Source organism: Polypterus senegalus, chromosome 4 (genome assembly GCF_016835505.1).
Source record: "Polypterus senegalus isolate Bchr_013 chromosome 4, ASM1683550v1, whole genome shotgun sequence".
NCBI lineage: Eukaryota > Metazoa > Chordata > Cladistia > Polypteriformes > Polypteridae > Polypterus > Polypterus senegalus.
The window spans coordinates 69,746,639-69,766,552 of record NC_053157.1 but is presented as its reverse complement, the minus strand read 5'-3'; the positions used below and the strand labels follow the sequence as shown (position 1 = coordinate 69,766,552).

Genomic DNA, 19,914 nt, shown 5'->3' with positions numbered 1-19,914 from the left:
GTCCTTAAACATCAAAAATATTTTTGTAAAAAACATCTGTAGCCACACAGGCACGTCTAAAGCATGCGATACCACCCAGGGTCTAGAGGGGATGTTGTCACTAATCACGGCCTCTCCTTTTCCTTCCACAGTACAGAAAACATCCCCAGTGAGGGTACCTGACTCCGCCCCTACAGGTCTCCCACTTAAAAGTCATGGCATTGCCAGAAGGAAGTTCCACTCTGTGAACAGAGCACAACACAGGACAGAGCTCCTACATGATTGACTGACTTGAAACAAACATAAAGCCTGAAGCCAGATTTTGCTAGTTTTGGTTTGCATTTCCTTTCAATGCCTCATTGTGCGCTTATACAGCACTTTTGCTTTTATTTCTGTTTGAAATAAATGGGAATGAAAGGGTTGCTGTTGGCACCCTACCATTTACCAACTGGACCGTGTGATTCCTCACTGGACCACACTGTATTTCAACAGAAAAGTAGATATACTATATCATAAAACACTAAAGTCTCTGTGTGTGTGCAATCCCAGTGAGCAATCTGATTCATCAGTTTGGCTTTGGTGTAATTGGTGACGCAACTGAAAGAGGAAGGGCAAAGTGTTAGACACGTGAAGTTGACAAACGACATTGGAGACATGCTGAGAGAGTCATCTTCAAAGAGTATAAAAAGCAGACAAGAGGTGAGAAAGGCACCTTGAAAATAATGACTGAGTCTGACAGGCAGGATTTATGGAAATGTGTTTAAGAGATGGAGCACCGGTGAAGAGTGGGTCAGACATATGCAATTACAGAGAAAAGGTGCTGAAGGTTCATGCAGAGCAAAAGAGAGTAAATATTTTTAAATTATTGTTTTATCAATCGGGTGCTATGGCTAATTTATATGTTCAGGAATAAAATAAAAAAAATATTTTGGGCGCTGCCGCCCAGCCCGGGTTTGTTTCCTGCCTTGCACCCTGTGTTGGCTGCAATTGGCTCCAGCAGACCCCTGTGACCCTGCAGTTTGGATATAGCAGGTTGAGTAATGGATGGATGGATGGAATAATTTGGGCATAAAGCTTCAAATAATAATGATGAACCTAGAGAGTTTACTTTGTGCTTGTTGCAAATTAAAAAGATGAAAATAAGTAAACTGGCACAAAGTTTTCTGTTATACATCTTCAAAAAAACAAACAAACAAATATCATAAGTTATATTGAGCAAGAATTGCTCCAAGGTCAATACAGCTTAGGATACAATAGTCTTATTAATACTTTTTTAAAAGAGTGACAAGGAATGACCTAAAGACCTAATTATCAATCACTTAATCTTGAGACAATTTTCACACCAAACATGCACACAGTACACCATGTGTGCAATGATCAATTAAATGAATAACACATTTTTGCACGCTTAACCAATACAAGAAAGCATTCTTTCATATCATTCAATTGAAAAATGCTGAGACTGTGTGTATGTGAGATCCAAATAAGAATGACAAGCTTTATTCATGTCTACTAAAAGTATTTTTTTTTCTTTAACCAGCCAGACTAAATCCAAAAGCATCAGCATTTTTAATTTTGTGGAACATTCATTTTTTGTGCAAAAAACAGTCCTGAGACAACAAAAGTAGAAATTCCAATTCTAAATAATAGTGTGGAAGTACACTGCTGGCAGTAGAACAGGAACAGTGGGAAAGTGGGCAACCAAAGTGGTTACCTAATCTTCAGTAGTGTTTGTTTCTTCAGTGTTTAAGATGAGAGTAAATTAAAGATGTTCTGAAACATGTGTGCTGCCGCTAGGAAGTTCACAGTGCAGCCACCAAGCCTCAAGTTACTGTATACGTCATAAGAATGGGGACTACATTTACAAGAAAGCTTTCCCTTTCCTATCATAGAAAAGTAAGTTATCGCCATTGTGACATGAAAAAAAAAGAGACAATCTACAAAAGTTGGGTTGTCTCACCTTTATTTTGACAATTTTTTCTGCTGGTTTTGATACTCTGACAAGGGAATCAAAAGCGAGGGTTCTGGAAAAGGAAACAGTGGCTGTCTTTGAGGCCTAGTCAATTTCTACTCAATTTATGTTTTTTTTTCCACTGAGTGAGTGCACATTACACATACAAATTATATCAGTCCTTCTACTCAGCTCGTCAGGTTGAATATAAATGGGTACAAAAATGCAGGATTGTTCTTTAGATCCTTTCCAATAATATCAGCAAATTGTTTGCTCTGAGTATAGTGTAAAAGAAATGTAGTTTCAGTATAGTGTACTGAAGTTTTGATGGTGTATTATACAATGAAACAATTGCCTTTTTTAATAATAAAGCTTGGTACAGCTTTTAACATCTTCTGTTAACACACCTATTTATATTATTATCTGCAGCCCGATCCACTCCTACCAATATATCTCACCTTGTTAATGTCCCTTCTCCCATACAATATCAATTTGGGATAGTTAAAGAAGTACCATCTTTAGTTTAATCTAACTAACGAGTTTAGTGCTAAAAACTTAAGAACAATGTGATACTTCAAAAATTTCAGATTCTTGGGGTGGTGCATCCAGAAAGAAAGGCTGAGAACTCCAATACAGAGTGTTGTTGACTATTATTTATTTAGACAACCAACGATATAAAAAAAATCAGTACAAATTATACATGTCCATGTTTAAAATGTCAACCAAGTGTACACTGTAATTAAATGTAAAAAATAAAGTTTAAAATCAGTGAAACTGCATTGTCTAGCATTATTTAATTAACTTATAAAAAAACAAAGCGATACAGGTAGTTCCCAAGTTACGGACATCCGACCTACAACTTATGAACAGGGCTTCAGCTGCGACGCATGCGCCTCAGTAACTGCCGCTCCGTCATATTCAGCCTGGGGGCGCTGCAAGCAATGGCTGGATGGAGGCTGGAGGGGGGCGATTTCATTGCTTGTGCAGTGTAGTGTCCCTCGGGCGGCTCCCGGCGGCAAGCGGTTTCACTGCCCGCCCACCACACTCGGCTGCCCCATTCGTTCTTGGTGGGCCGCTGGTAATGCTGCAAACGGTGGCTGGATGGAGCCTGGAGGGGGGCGATTTCGCTGCTCGCGCAGTGTAGCGTCCCTCGGGCTGCTCCCGGTGGCAAGCAGTTTTACTGCCCGCCCATCACAAATGGATGCCCCGTTCCTTCTCTTTGGGTGGCTGGTAATGCTGCAAGTGGTGACCCAGTTGTGGCTAAACGGAGGCCACTGAGGGTGAACGGGGCGGCGGGGGGTAGCATTGTAGTGTGCATCAGATGCCTGCCTATTGAATGGGGGCGATTCACTACCCGCCTTTGGCCGCACCGTGTTCATTTTTGGTGGGAAGATGCTGCAGGCAGCATACTGTAGTGGAGGTGACTGTGAGGTGGGCTGGTGATGAACTGCCTGTCGATGCCCCCATTCATTCTCAATAGCAAGCCTGCTTGTACTGTTACGTACATAGCAGGAAGTTGTCTCTTGTCAGTACATCAGACATGTTGACAGCTGGTGCCTTCCTGCTGTGATAGCATGTATAGTGCTGTGCAGAAAAGCTCATCTTAATCTTTTGTCTTCACCATTCAAAAATGGATCTGAAACATAAATCTGATGCAAGTGCTGGTGATACAGTAAAGAAGAGAAAAACCATCACCATTGAAAATAAGGTAGAAATAATAAAAAGGTCAGAGAGAGGTGAAACTCCATCATTCATTGGCAGAGCACTTGGTTACAGTCGGTCAACAACAGCATTTATTAAATTTATGTACCTGTTCCGACATACATACAAATTCAACTTAAGTACAAACCTACAGTCCCTATCTCGTAAGTAGCCCAGGGACTGCCTGTATAACCTTGTTAGCATAGAACAATTAATAGTAATTCTTGAACACACTGAGTATGCACAATTTATTTAAAATAATGAACCACCAGCAGGGTGGTGGTTCCACCACTGAAAATTAATGAGAAGATTAAAAGTACAGTTATTTGCGACAGTGTTAAGACCAACAATTATGCATGGATCTGAGACATGGCCAGTACAGGGAGCACAGGAGAAGAAGTAGATGTGGCAGAAATAAGAATGTTGAGATGGATGTGTGGAGTTACAAAAAATGACTGAATAAGAAATGAGACAATCAGAGGTACAACAAAAGTGGGAGAGATATCTAAGAAAGTACAAGAAAGTAGGTTGAGGGAGGCCAAAGCAGAGGTGGACTGATAAAGTAAAAGAAGATCTGAAAAAACAGGGCTGGACTGGGAAGGAGGTGCAGGACTGAGAAGAAAAAGAAGACCACTGCCTCACCATTTAGAAGGGGTAGTATTAAAAGGAAGCAGACATTATCACACTGACAGAGAAAGCGTCTTACAAACAACATACAATAACAACCCTTTAATGCAGATGTTTGTAACAGACCCTGTCTTCAGATAATACAAGATGAACACTCTCTGGTATGTTTTGAAAAATGTAAATAAGGGCAACTGAGAAGCCAGATGTGCAGCTTTGGCAAAACACTACTGCAAGCACTAAGTCATTTGGGCAAGGCAGCAAAACAGTGTTGTACTCATGACATTTCTAATTAAAGCGCTAGTGAGGTCCACCTCCCTACCACCTCCAGTCTTAACTCATGCTGTGTCTTCTTAAAAACCATACAGTTGCAATAAAATAGTTTAGCATGATTTAGATCCTACTGACAGCAAATGATACACTGCAGTTCATACATGATACCACAACAGGCTACTTAAATATGTGAGATTGCCTATATGGCACATCTTAAAGTATGACTCCATTTATATGTGATCTTTTGACCTGTGTAATCTAAAATCAGCCCTTTTTTAGAAGTATAAAATCAGGCATTCTCAAATATAAACCAAAGGATGTGCTGTATAATTTGCCAAGAAGCTTTTTCTATTAAGGTATAGCATTAGCCAAAATACACAATGCTGTGACATTGCTTAAAATGTCATTTGAATGACTTAAATGCTCAGTCTGCATCATGTACATGATTCTTGCATACAGAGTCTGCTCCAAAATTGACTTGTTAGAACTCTGTGATCAAATTCATCAAAATACTGATCAATGAGTAATGACTAATCTCTGTTATTTTAACCAGAGCATTGCTTAATGAAACATTAACATTTAGTACGTACTTAAGTCTGATTATTATAGCTATCTACTGCTTATCTAAAACAAAATTATTCAAAAATAAACCATTTATATTGTGCCACAAGTGTTATGAAAACATTGTTTGGAGTGCACAGTCACCATGTGATCTTTGTCATGAAATTTACTGTTTTGCCAAATAACTGTTGATAGACCTTGACTCTTTACAGACCTGAAATACAGAAGTCACTTACCAGTCTGTATCAAGCTGAGTGTCTGACTAAAAAGTTGGCATCACTGTTTGATCGATCTCTGAAATTCGGTCCAACATATATCTTTTGCCACTGAGAAAGGGTCTGTGAATACCAGAAAACAATCATCTTAGCACTGACATGTTAACCTTATTGTAAGAATAATTATTAAACAAAGTGAAGTGGTATAGCTTAAGACATTTCACTGAAGCCAAATATAACCCAAAACATCTTCAGTAATGTCACTGAAACCTAATTTAACAGTAATAGTATGTTATGTTAGAAAAATGTTGTATATATTGTCAATGCTTTGTAGCCAGTATTGGTTTTTCAATGTGCACAAGCCAATTACTCTGTCACCATGTGTCCCCCTTTACTCTCACCATGATGGCCACCATGCCAAGTTCACAAAGTATTGCTCTGTGTCTTCAAATTTATTATGCCTCAACGGTTTTGCAATTATCATGGAAACCACAATGAAGAGGTTTATTCATTAACTGATGAGCTGGCAGTATAATCTGAAAATTCATCTAAAGAAAGAAGTGCTTCAGCTTGAAGTTATTTTAAGTACTCATTTCCTCTATAGATTATGCAGTTTTTGTTTTCTAATTAATTTTGCCTACCTCAAAGATCTTAATTTCTGATTTTGTTTTGGTTCCTGTTTTGTCTAACATAAACAAAGCAATGTTTTACTTTCCTCCTAATAAGAAATTATGTGGAGCAGTAAGAGCTATGACATTCTGTAATTCAAAAAATCATTACAATAATCATTGCTCTGCATTTCTCTGCTTTCTTAGATAACAGTAGCAAAATACTGAGATGGGCTGACAAGACCTGTCTATGCACAGTAACTTTTTTCGGGCATTCCTATGGAACACCCAGATGGGCCCATGGTAGTCAAGCAACATAAAACCTCCGGCATGTTTGGGTCTACTGTCCTCAGTCTTCTCACAGTGGGTCAGCCTGGTGCAACTCCCTGGTGCTATCCAAACTACAAACTACTTGAACTGCTCCCCTCAGGAGAAGCAGTAACTCTACTCTGAGCTCCTCCCTTATTGCTGAGAGCTCCTTACCCTGTGACAGGGAAAGAACCCAACAGCCCTGCACAAGAACTTGAGTTCAGCAAATTATACTTCCAATCATTCAATCAGTCATTACACAGAGTTTGTGACCACAGGTGAGGAAGAGAATGTAAACTGACTGGTAAATGGATATCTTTGTCCATGGTCTTAAGCTCTTCACAACCACTGTCATAAGAACATAAGAAATATGACGAGAGGAAAACATTCTGTCCATCAGGCTTGTTTGTTTAGGTAACAGCTAAGCTGTCCCAATATCTCATTCAGATACTTCTTAAAGGTAGTCAAGGTTTCTGCTTCAACTCCTTGTCTTGGTAGTTTGTTTCATATTCCCTTTAAGTAAAGAGGTGCTTCCTAGCATCAGTGTTAAATGCACTTCACCTTAAGGATTTAGCTGGAGGGTGGCGTGGTGGCGCAGTGGATAGCGCTGCTGCCTCACAGTTAGGAGACCTGGGTTCGCGTCCCAGGTCCTCCCTGCGTGGACTGTGCACATTCTCCCCGTGTCTGCGTGGGTTTCCTCCAGGTACTACAGTTTCCTCCCACAGACATGCAGGTTAGGTGCATTGGTGATTCTAAATTGTCCGTTGTGTGTGCCCTGCCTGCTGCTTGTTTCCTGCCTTACACCCTGTGTTTGCTGGGATTGGCTCCGGCAGACCCCCATGACCCTGTAGTTAGGATATAGCAGGTTGGATAATGGATGAATGGAATTTAGCTGGGTCTACTTTATCAATGCCTTTAAGGATTTCAAAAACCTGGAATGTCCCAAAACTAAAAAAGGTCAATTATATGAGCCTGTCAAAGTAGGACATATCCTTAGGTCCTGGGATGCACCTGGTTGCTCTCCTCTTCAGTGCTTCAAGTGCTGCTATGTTTTTTTGTAACAGGGTGATCAGAGCTACACACAATTGTTACAGTCAAATTTTTATATTTGAGATGCTTCTTTTTATCTTCTTTAATCTTTTTTTTCATTTCCATTTATTGTTTTGGTCATTATTTAGTACCTATGTTTGTCATACAATTATCTCATGTTTCTTGTATTTTATGGGTGGATTGCCAAGAGGAAGGGCCACCCATCTATCATAGTTAACAGACCACTCCCAGCCCTAAAAAGACATGATAGGAATTGATATCCAGTGTTATTTACTCAAATGTACTCCAGTGTTGGTGATTTTATGTTTTATTCTTTTTGTGATTTCTTATTTGTGGTGTTCATCCTTTTCTCTCCTTGAACTTAGGTATTCATATGGATACTGTTTTTGATTTTGTTTGCTAGGATTACCTTTGGCAACTCTTTCTTTGCTCTTTTTGTTATAAGCATCCTTTTGTAACAAATCTGTGGACGTCTCTGCTCCAGCCAGAATTTTAATGGTTCCCTGTTGGTTGAGACATACTCCAAGGTTTTTTGAGACTCTTTGATATTTTTTTCTTAACTTAAAAGCTTGACATCCATTTTCAGACCTAGTCAGGCTTTAAACCTCCCATTTTCCTATGGTCAGATTTACCAAAACAACATTTTGGATGGCTTAATCCTTTGCTATTTAAAGCAAAAACACTCCCACATTCGTGTAGTTGAGCAAAACATTGGGAAAACTGCTGGTGTTGTGCCAGTTTGTTGGTCAATATCATAATCACTTCTACCCTCACTCATGAGTAAGACCTCAAGGTAATTCAGATCATCACAAACAGATTCCTCAAAGCTCAGAAGCATGATACTATAAGTCTTCATTATGGTATTTGACAAATGTGGCAATGTAGGGTTTTGGCCATTCTATTTTTTTTTTTTCTAATATTAAATACTAGGTATTACTATACAGGTTCTGCAAGAGGTTTGGACCCTGCCATAGCAACTCAGACCCAGAATGATAACAAGGCCAAAATGTACAAAATCATGTTTATTATTATTTCTCCCTATTATATAAAAAAATCCTTTGATGCGATGAGACTTTTCGGACAAGACCTTTTTTCAAGTTCCGCGAGACAAGACTTTTGCCTTGAGATTTTTTCAAATCACACCCTCCTCTCAAACATTTTCAAACAAGACCACGGTCCTCTCAACTCTAATTCGTGTGAATGCATTTGTCAGACACAAATCCTGTGCACTCAGTTCTTATACATTTTAACATTTTCCTCACTTTAAGTCCCCAATTAAAGAAGATGCATTATGTCCAAATCTCATTGAAGAATTTCATCACGAAGGGTTATCAACATAAATAAATAAATGAGTACACGCACAATCCTAGCACCGAGAAATGAGGAAGTCAAACGAATTAAAACAAAATATGTTGATCGGTTACACATCAAATTGGTTAAATGTGTCCAAAAATGTTGAACGGTTACACAGCAAATTGGTTAAACGTATATCAGTAGACTATGCTGAAACAAATGGTGGTGACCCTGCGGAAGATGAAAACAACAGCTTACAATATCAAGAAAGAATATCTACAACCGCAACGTTCGGTCTTACAATGCACAAATTACTGTAGAAAGAAGGATTTACCCAAGAAAAGTAATGTAGTATATCTTCCGCGGATAACATTAGACAACAAAGGGGATCTTGATATGCCATTCTCATTAAAACGTTAAAAGTTTCCGGTTAGAATAACTTTTGAAAAGACAATTAACAAATAATAAAAGAGAGAAAGAAATGAAATTCAATCACAGGCTGTTATACGTTGGGTTGATGCATATGTAACAATTCCCATGAAAATAACAATCATTTTAAATTGCACATCCACATCCTCATATGCAAGTGGCAGAACCTCAAAGAGCCTAGAGTATAGCGCAGGCCCGGGGATTGGCAAGCGAAGCGAGCAGGGGGTAAAGCCCCCTAGTAATATTTATTATTAAATATACAGAATACAGAAAAGAGATACAAAAAATGATAAAACAAAGTACAGAGAGGTACAGTGGTGCATTGGTAGTGCTGCTGCCTCATAGTAAGGAGACCAGTGTTCGTATCCTGGATCTTCCCTGCGTGGAGTTTGCAAGTTCTCCCAGTGTCCGTGCATGTTTCTTCCCACAGTCCAAAGACATGCAGGTTAGGTGAACTGGTGACGTTAAACTTCCCGTGTTGGGTGTGGGTATATGTATTTGCCCTTTGATGGACAGGCGCCCTGTCCAGGGTTTGTTCCTGCCTTGCACCCTGTGCTAGCTAGGATAGGCTCCAGCAACCCTACATCCCTGGTCTACTTTAAGTAGGTTACTAAATGACATGACACTTAAACAAAATGGACGTTGCTCTCTGCAACTTTCTACACTGGTCTTGAACCCTGTCGACCCTGTGGGATGACTCATTAATTTCCCCATTGGTCTATCTCCAGGATTCTCTTACACAATGTTTTTTATCCTGGTCTCTTTTTATCTAGACCTTACATAATCTTCCATATGGACTCCCTACTGGCCAGGATGATTGCATACAGTCTCTAAAGTTTTTAGGGCACTAACTAACAGTGACCCCTGGCAGCCCAAAAACAACCACCGTCTTGTACCTTAAACAGCAAGGTCACTCAAGCAATTTTTGATTGCTCCTCCTAAAAGGACTGCGTGCTCCACACTGGGTCACAAATCCCTGGACCCTATGTGGATGTCTGACTTCTAACACAATGAGCAATTATTACATTTTTTCTCCTCAGTCTTAGTTAACTCTCACCCTGCTTGTTGGCTCCATTAATAGCACTTTAGGGATATCAATAACATTTACCTAACTTATTTGCCTTTCGTTTTCTACTGGAATCATGATGTGTGCTCCCACTGCCAGCATACATCTTTCATTGTCTTTCTTTTTCAGCCATGCTGATTTCTGTCCCGTGCCACCCTTTCCTATCAGGAAACACCTTATCCACAACACAAGACATAACAATATGTAGTAACATTTGACATTCAGCCTGCTTGTGTGCACCTAATTAAGAAAGTTGATGATTTAAGTTTCTCAGTCAGCTGTTCTTCATCTTTTTAGTCTATTATATGGGTTGCTTCAACTTACCATATTCATTGAGTTCTGACAGGGTTATTCTTAGCAGAACTCTGCCGAGCATAAAAATGGTTCACTATAAGCGAAGACAGTAAAGGAGGCATTTTTTGTCACTCAAGACATGACACAGTTTTTACAGTTAAAGTGTCAGATAAATATAATTTCATGTCTATTAACAGATTTAGAAAGGTTAAAAATATTCTTCATGATTTGCTGTTTAAAACCCAGATGTAATAAATGCATCACTCACTCACTCATCAACAAAAATACAATTTCATATATTGCTAAAAAGATAAAAATTAGTAGGATGGTACATCTATGGCAGTAGGCATCCACTAAGAAAGAACATTTCTATATATCAATATTTAAGAATAACCCCCCTTATATACACACACAGCAGAAAAACTAAACACCCCAAAATGCTTGAATAGATTTGATAAAAATTTGGTAACATTATAGACAAAGGAAAATCAGCGGTCCCATATTTTTTCATTCAATAATTTTTTATTTGGCAATATTTATTAATATTATGCTAATGTATACACTTTGCTCTGAAAGCATGCTTTATGCAATGTCAGTGGTTAGCATGAGAGCTATAAACCCTGAGTGCCACTGCTATGTGCTGTGGCTGTGAGTACGTGTTTTTTCACTAGAAGCAAAAATGGAGTGAGAAATAAGTAGATGTAGAGGTGGTCTGAGACCAGCCAAGAATGACAAAGTGGCATTGGGAGGACAGTAGGGACTTTAGGGGTTTAATCCTCTGATGTACTGCACCCAGCCCCTGGTCCTTTTTCTCGATTATATACATGAGCCCCTGATACTCCTGTCCATCATATATAATATAGCTCCTGATATTCAATTTTATAAACAAGACTGTGGATGACAATCACAGTGGGGGCTCTCTTTGATACCTACAAATCCTAGACGTATGTGTAGATGACAATGTCAGTTTAGACTTAACAGCCCCCCTCCCAAAAAAAAAACCCCACTACAATATATGTTCACATATACATTACATGTGCACACTGTGTTAAGATCATTTTGGCTGCAGCCACAGCCTCACATAGCCTCTCACAAAGCGGAAGGAGCCGCTCGAGATATGGTAAACGGCATTACTCATAGATAAAGCGAAATCGAGCTGCATTTCAGTTACTCTCTCTATGCATAACCACAGTTTTTTAATTTTACATCCTGCGCTCAAAAGTTAGAAAGGCCAGGAAATACCAGTTGCTTTATTAAGACGTAAGTTAAACTATTACACCGTAATAGGCAAATTAAAACCGTCTGGAAAAAAATCGGACAAATTTACTTTATACTTAAAAAACAGAAATTAGTTGAGCTTATTGGGCGCAAATATTTCCTTCGTTTATCGGGAAAAATATTTCAAAATTTTGAAGCCGTTGTTTGCACATCTTAACGGTGACGTTCTCACTTGTCTATAAAGTTCTCCCTTGTGTGTGCGTTTTCTAACAACGTTAACGTTTCTTTCAGAGCTCAGGGATATACAAGTCTCTTTGGCTGCTGATTGTAAATTGTCAGCCACAGTGTGTACGTGGAACGGACGTTGATGTGATGGATTTTGCTCAGGTGTACTTGACGATTTTCGTTTGCCCCTGCAAGGATTGACTCCCTCGCATCCTGTAAATGAAACTAAATAAATCAAAAATGAATGAATTCCGAAACTGCGGATGCTGGTATCGATTGCACAGTAGTTACTCAATTTACAAAGGGTAAGCAAATCAAAGACAGAATACACAACGGTTAATAATAATCTGCAAAAAAAAAAAAAGAAAGAAACAAATGATGTAGTACCTGACGGAACTGTTTCTGCATTTTCTAAACGCGTTCACGCCAGTCCCATCACGCATTATTCAAAGAGTGCTGTGGGATTGAGCGTGCCCAGCTAGATACTGCCGCAGCGCGGAGTGAAATGGGCGGATCTTTTAAACAGGCCCGTTAGTTCGCGGTTTGCATTACACCACACCTCGTTTTATAGTTGCAGGAAGAGGTATGGAAAGATTTCATATGATCCATAAATTAATGTTAAATGATAAACAAAGAAACTATGGGGTATTTAAAAATTTAATATAATCCATAAATAAATTATTATTTAAATCTAAAAGATAACTGAAAAGGAATGGGGGTATGTAAAGATTTAATAGATTTAACACAGTCCATAACTTAATGTTAAATGATTATATAATCTAAATGATAGCTAAACTGTATTCTTTAAAATGTCAGAATCTGTAAACACTTTCAGTATCCTTCATCTTTCTATTTTCTTTCTTAATTTGGATAGTTTTCTTTTCCATTACTGTGTTTCAGGATGTCGAATGCTTGGCTGGTAACATCTGAAACAACCCAAGATGGGACGCAGAAAACGGGTTTGGCTTAAAAACGTCACGTGAAAATAAAACATATGGGAAAACTGGCATGTCCGCTATTTCAGTCAATAATGAGATATGAAAATGAATACAATGAAACATTTAATGCAGAAAAAAATTATTTTGAAGTTACCATTTAACTAAAGTCCCTGCTAAACTATACTCAGGCTTCTCTGATTAGGAGTGCCTGGTGCAAGAATCAAGGGGGTATTTTTAAACATTACTGTACTTACGAAAAGGTGTAATGATTTAAACAGGTTCCAAAAAAAAATAAATCAGTTCACCTTAATTGGTGCGGCTGTAGGTTATCTGTTTGACAAGTTCCTAATAGAATTAAATATGCCACATTGTCACTCATCAGTCTCTACAGAAACCAGGAAACTGCTCTGTGAGAGACACACAACATCCTGGAATGTAGTGTTGGGGGGTGGTCACTTCGTCAGCCATCAACCTGGGAGAGGAAGAAAAATGTCTGGCTACAGCTGTGCAGGATGTGTGCTGGTACATTCCACAGTTGTCTATCCACAAGGTGATGGGCTCATGTGTTAAAACGTGTGCAAAATGTCTCAACAAAGTAATTGATAAGGTGTAAACTATAATTTTTGCAGTACGTTTTTATTGTTAACGATATGATAGAGCTTTATTTGTCCCCAGTGAGGAATTTCATTTATTTCTAAAAATTGTAATTCTTCAGTCTGTTTCTTTATTCATATAACCCCATATACACCTCAGGGGTTCATTACAGGGGCAAAATGGTTGCATTTATGTTTATATCAGTATGTGTGTTTACAACTCTCTATTATCAAATAATAACAACTAATTATTGTAAAACAATACCTAATACTGTTGTATCAAAATTGTTTTCTTGCATGGCAGAATGATGACACCAAAGAACTGATGAAGAAAATACATATGGTTATTAGATTTAAAAAGGCAGTTTTGTTGCCCACAAAACGTCTTCCTAAACTTTCAACCATTTTGTGTGTGCTTCAAGGCTGAGTAAAGTTCTACTTATACATGCTTACTAAGGCTTCTTTCTTTATATGTTTCTCTGATTTGTTTTTGACCTGTCTGTCTTCCTCCTCCTTTAAAGTCCACCTCTGAGTATAATTATTCTTCACAGTTTACTCCACATATACAAAACAAAATTGGTCCTACACTACACTGTTAAACTCAATAAATTATGATAACTTTAAAAATGTGAAAACAACTTAAAGTTATAAAACTTATTTTTTTTATTTTTGTGGTATACAGAATTAAGGTCAGTCAACTCACACTATATAAGTCACACTAACTAAAAAATATACATAGGTAAATAACTCATTACGTTAAAATAGTTATGCTTCAAAAGTCTGACTGATCTAAAATCTATGCAATGTAGTCCTTTCTTTCAACACTGCTTTCTTGCACATCCTGATGACTCTTGTGAATTCCACCCTTTCTAACTCGGCATCATGTTGTCTGTGCAGTATATACTAACTTACATGACCATTTTACTCTGAGGCCAAAAGGAATACAAGATAAGCTTTTAGGAAAATAGGCATATCAGCCCATTGGCTCCATCTCTATTTACAAACATTTGTAAAGCTGTGATTTTAAAGTGCCCAAAGTACTACTATCATGTACACTGCACTTAAAACTTACTATACTGACATTTATATGACAAAATACTTACTAGGATATGTGTAATATTTAAACTTAACCAGTTTATCAGTGGCAATCATGTTCCTGTTGAAAAACTCACTTTAAAACAACCCCTTCCAACTCCCTTAATGATCATAAATACATGTTACGTCATATTTTATTCTTTATTTGCTAAATCTAAAGAGATTCAACTCTTTAAATCTTGACTTACACTTTACATTGTAGTCCTGAAATCTACCTCATAGGTTTTTTTTCTTGAACTTTATTTAACACTGTTGCATTACGTTTGTAATTCTAAACTAAAGCTGCACACAATATTCCAGATGTGTCCTCCCAAGTGCCCTATACATCTTACGTGTAACCTCCCTGAACGCGTCCACTACACAATGTTCTGTATAAGCCAACACCCTACTTGCTTGTGTGGTTGTTATGCCTTATGAGTTTTTATGAGTTTGTCTTATAATGTTTCAGACCACTCACTCTTTAAATTATATCTAATACTTTTATTCCTGTGTGCAAAGATTTCATCTACTACCTAGCTGACCAAGTTTGAAGTCTGTCTATCTGTAATGACTCTGCAGGTGCTATGGCCTCTACAAATCCATCTACTTTAGTGTGTCACCTGGATATTTGATCTATGTGTGACTTACATTTTTTAACTAGATCATTTAGATAAATTAAGAAGAGTAGGGGCTTCAAAATGCATCTCTAATGAAGGTATCTGTAAATATTCAGAATTTGTTTTGTTTTATTTGTTATTTTTATTCAGCTTTTTGATATACTACTTCTTAGATGGGGCAGCACTTCATGGTAGCATTTGCTTAATTCTGCCTGTGGTTGTTAGAGATGTAACTGGCAGTATTTGGTACATCCTTATGTACATTGTATGGACTGGTGTGAAACACTGTGGTGGTCATTTCATAAAAAAATGGTGCCACTTCACTTTTCAAAAAGAATTCTAAAAGACATCTAGCAAATTATTCTTAAAGTTAAATACATTAACATTTCAAGAAATCAACAATCTGATTAATATGAGAATATCAGTTTTAATAATATGAGTATGTCAGTTGTTTAATTTAGAAGAAATTTATGTTTGCTCTCTTATTACAAATTTGCTTAGTATTAGCAATTCATCTCCACTTCTCAGTTAAATGGACAGATATGTAGGTATGTCAATCAAATGTCACCAATTTTATCACCACCTTACTCCAAGTTGCTCTTACCATAGTCCACGGTTTTCTGAGTTTTGGTCAACCTTTCATTCATGCAGACACTGTGCCTTGAATCTCTGCTCCTTACATTTTCATTGCCAGCCTTACATCACGTAACTTTTCAAAAGCTTTTTGAAAACCAAGCTATAAGTACTGTGCCAATACAATCAAACATTTTATTGATCACTCACAAATTAGTGCATAATTCCCCTGTCTAAACTTATGCTGTTTCTTTATACACCTATAATAGATACATATTTCTTAAAATAGGTGTATTTAAAAGACAAACAAATCAGGAAAACAAAGGAGCCTCAATGGAAACATAACTGAACAAGGCAATAGGAGAAAGGAGCACATTAGGTAAGTGTGGTTTCAGTTAGAAACAGTTACAAATTTTAATGCATTTTTGATTGTCAAGTGGCAGAATGTGGCAAGGTGTTGCATGTTGGTTAGACATGCAAGTAAGAAATTTACTGTACATTGTACAAATAACAGTACCAGTACTACTACCAGTACTACTGTACTGCTACTAGAAGTCAAAATGAAGGGTTGCTTCTAGTTATTCCTTCTAGCACATCTAACCCTTTACAACTTAGTTCAGAATATTTCTACATTTATCTTGGACACGTCACCAAAATAGCAGAATTTCCATCCTTCTACAAAATGAGTTGACACTTTTTAAAGCAGCACTCAGAACCCTAAAAATAAAGATAATGCTTGTCACCTGTAAGACTACCTCTTATGTAAATTCACATTTCATAGCCCCACATCCAGTTGAAAGTAAGCTAATTAGAGTTTCTCACAATATTTACCACACTCTACACAGTCATTAGCTCAATATTTACACATGCCCTGCACCTTTGCTTCCAAACATGCTCTTGTTCCTTTGTGCATCCTCCTTCATGCCTTTTAGTTATATAGTACTATTTGACTTCATTATCTTTTTTTGTCTTTGCTTTACTAACACCTGTACTCCATTTCCGTGGACCCTAAGTAACATAACCAATCAGCTTTACCTGACTTTACTAATAAAAAGGTCTGTCCACAATTCAGCTAGATCATCTACAACTGAGGTAAGCATTGTACACGGCACAATAGTTGGACTCATTGCTTATCTTCTTCACCATTTTATAATTACTATTTGTAATACTGTACCACTAGATCTAATGATTTTCCCCAAAACATTATTATCCCTACACTTAGCAAATGCTCCATGTGTTTATTTCAGGTGTTCTTAATCTTTATTTATATGAGGTTCTGTTTGGTGTTTTCTTTTCAATTAATTTACATTTGCTCTATCCTGTGATTAAATTATATCAGCATCAAGAGAAATTCATAAGAGATTTAAAAGAAATTTTCTTTCACCATTCTCTACTTCACCTCAAATCTCATGGATTCTTATCTTCCCAATAACCACAACAAGCAGAATAATGAGACTTTTTCACCAACTGCACTAAACAATTGACTCCTTTTCACAGTCAACTCACTTCTAAGATAAACCTTCTTGGTCACTACGTCACCTTCAATTGTCTTGTCATCAGATCAGCTGCCACAGAGTGTATTTGGTCTGGGATATCATAAATATACTTTGCTACATGTGTGGTGTGACTGCTAATGTTTATCATTGGGGGAACCCATGAAGTACTATCTTGGTGCCACTCATTTGGAGGGTTTTGGAGTAGGATTTTTACAAGGGTAGATACATTTTTACATCATCCTCTTTTAATCACATTTTCCAATACAAATGTCAACCCTACACTCTTAAAAATAAAGGTGCCAGACTAGTTTTTAAGACTGATGCCATATTGGAACTGTGTTTAGTTTCCAAATGAAGGTTTTAGAAAGAACCTTTATTTATTTAGAACTATAACAGGCTCCGTACAGTAAATAACCATGAATAGACGGTAAGAGATTTATAAAATACCAATGGGTCAAACAGGCTAATTTCTGGTTTTCTTAATCTGTTAATGTTCTGCTAGGTAATCTACCATACATTAAAAATTTGTTTTTTTTTTCTACATACGAGGAAGTTTTTCAAAGCACAAAGAACCAACATCATATGCAAAGAACCCTTGCCAGAATGAAATGGTTCATTCTTAAAGCAATATCCATATGAAGGGCCACACAGTCCAATAAAGAACCATATAGTGTCAATAAATAAAGTAATAGGGTTAGCCTGTCGTCTAAGCAACTAGTTTATCTGTGACAGTTACAGCATCTCTACAATCATTAATGCCATCTGAATCTAACAAATGCAGTGAACATTGACAGGAATGTTTATGTATGTTTACAATTCCATCATGTCAGTGTCAAGTTTAGACAATGACACATAAAATCTAAATGATTATTTTCCTTAGAAATCATCTTGCCACAACTCACTGTTCCCTTTGAGATTTAAACTTGACACCTTCCACGTACTGAAAAGCAAATACTGATGCAATCAAGCTTCCTGAAATTCAAAAGACTCCAGGTCATTTTTCACAGCGAGGGTGATGGATTCACTGCCTTAACAAAAAGTGTCCCCACATTTTGACCTGCAAAACTTTTCCCTGGTTAAATTTCATTATTTATTATATGACTAGCTATGTAAGCCCATGATGTAAAAAGCCTGAGGTCCTACAAACTATTAAAACTGTCAGAAAAACATTTGAAATGTAGAGATGTCAGGTAATTGAAAGAATCTACTCAGGGCATCTCTCTCCTAGGAGGATTCGTTTTGCCGATGTGCTCGCATCGCTTGTGCATTAGCAGCGGGAGGAAAAGTAAAAGGGATGCCGTTTTGCCGATGTTAGCGCCTAAGCAACTTTGTCTTTCTTCTGAGGTTTCATTTTGCTGATGTGCAGTCCTCGCTTGTGTTATAAGCGGCTAAGTGAGTTTTCTCTTTCCTCAGAGGTGGAGTCCTTACCCCAACTCCACCACTCACTTCCGGGCTGAACAGACACACACACTTCCATGTGTGGACGTTTATATATAAGATGATTCTGCACATATGGGTTGCATCGATAAGGGGGTGTGACAGATTATAAGATTCAGGTGGAAAACTTTATTTCGTGGTGCACCAAGAGTTGTCTGCAACTTAACATCAGAAAAACCAAGGGACTGATTATTGACTTTCTATCCATAAAAGATCACTATTCAGGGAATGGATTTATAGGTTGTCCACTCTTACAAGTACTTGGGGATCCACATCAATGACAGGTTGGACCAGTCTTGGAACACACAGGAACTATATAAGAAAGGTTATTTTTTCATTAGGTGACTGTGTTACTTTAATTTAGGTAGTGACACTCATCACATCTTCTACAACTCTGTGATGGCCAGGGTGTTTTCCTGTGCTGTTCTGTGTTAGGCTGGTAACATCACTTCAGGTCCACCAAATCAACAAACTAATTAAAATGTCAGACTCAGTTATAAGATGTGCAATGGACACCCTGGAGGTAGTAGCAAAGGAGAAAATGAAGGCAAAACTGAGTGCCACTATGAACAATGCTGCACATCCTCTTTCACACTAACACGTAGTACTTTCAGCCAACTAATTCAGCAGAAGTGTATGAAGAAACGCTACTGGGGCTTCTTTATACCAACAGCAATATGTCTGCATACGACCTCATTGTGACTATGACAGCCAAGTCATAAGTTTTCTTTTTAATTTCCTTTTTTAGTCATTCTGGTGTTTGTTGCGGCCATAGTGTGTGTTTATATCTCTATCTGTCTAATTATCTATCTAAAGAGATTCTGTAAAAAGACAAATGTCTCCTGGGGACAAATAAATTAGCTATTAGCTGTGAATCCAGATCAAAGAACCAAATTTAATGCGCTTTATTTAATGAAGTACAAAATTTAAGAAGATTCCTAACTGGTGAGCTTGTAATTTACATGATAAGGTTAGTCGGCAATTAAAACAAGCTTTCAAAGTAAACATGTTAATCACCATCAATCCATTTACTGAACACAGAGAAACCAATCCTTTCATTGACGTATCAGAGTGAAAGTAGGAACAAACACTGAATGAGGCTTTAGTCCATCACAATGCACACTTACACAATTGCAGCCAAAAAATGTATTTATGCAACTGGAAAGTGAAATACACACCTTTCAACACCTGATAGCAGAATCAAGCATTTAGTGACAAGTTGTGTTAAAAACATCTGTGTATTGTACAGGTAACTCTGTGGCAAACTCTCGAGTTCCCATTTGTGTAGCTTTAGCCACAGTTTGTTGATGAATTGCCAAAAAAAAGTCTCCCTCCATGATAGATAGATAGATAGATAGATAGATAGATAGATAGATAGATAGATAGATAG

General features: G+C 37.6%; 1 protein-coding gene across 6 annotated transcripts in view; it reads right to left on the bottom strand.

Annotated features, from left to right (window-relative positions):
* lpar1 (lysophosphatidic acid receptor 1) overlaps positions 1–19,914 on the bottom strand; it is a 128,968-nt gene that overhangs the window by 93,574 nt on the left and 15,480 nt on the right. For 4 of the 6 annotated variants that reach the window (XM_039750824.1, XM_039750825.1, XM_039750823.1 and 1 more), the window contains one exon: positions 5,326–5,427. The exons of 1 other annotated variant lie outside the window; for it this stretch is intronic. The gene's annotated coding sequence lies outside the window, so the exon portion shown is untranslated. Of the gene's footprint in view, positions 1–5,325; positions 5,428–12,183; positions 12,206–19,914 lie in introns of those variants that run through there. One more of the 6 variants, XM_039750827.1, reaches the window with a different exon arrangement.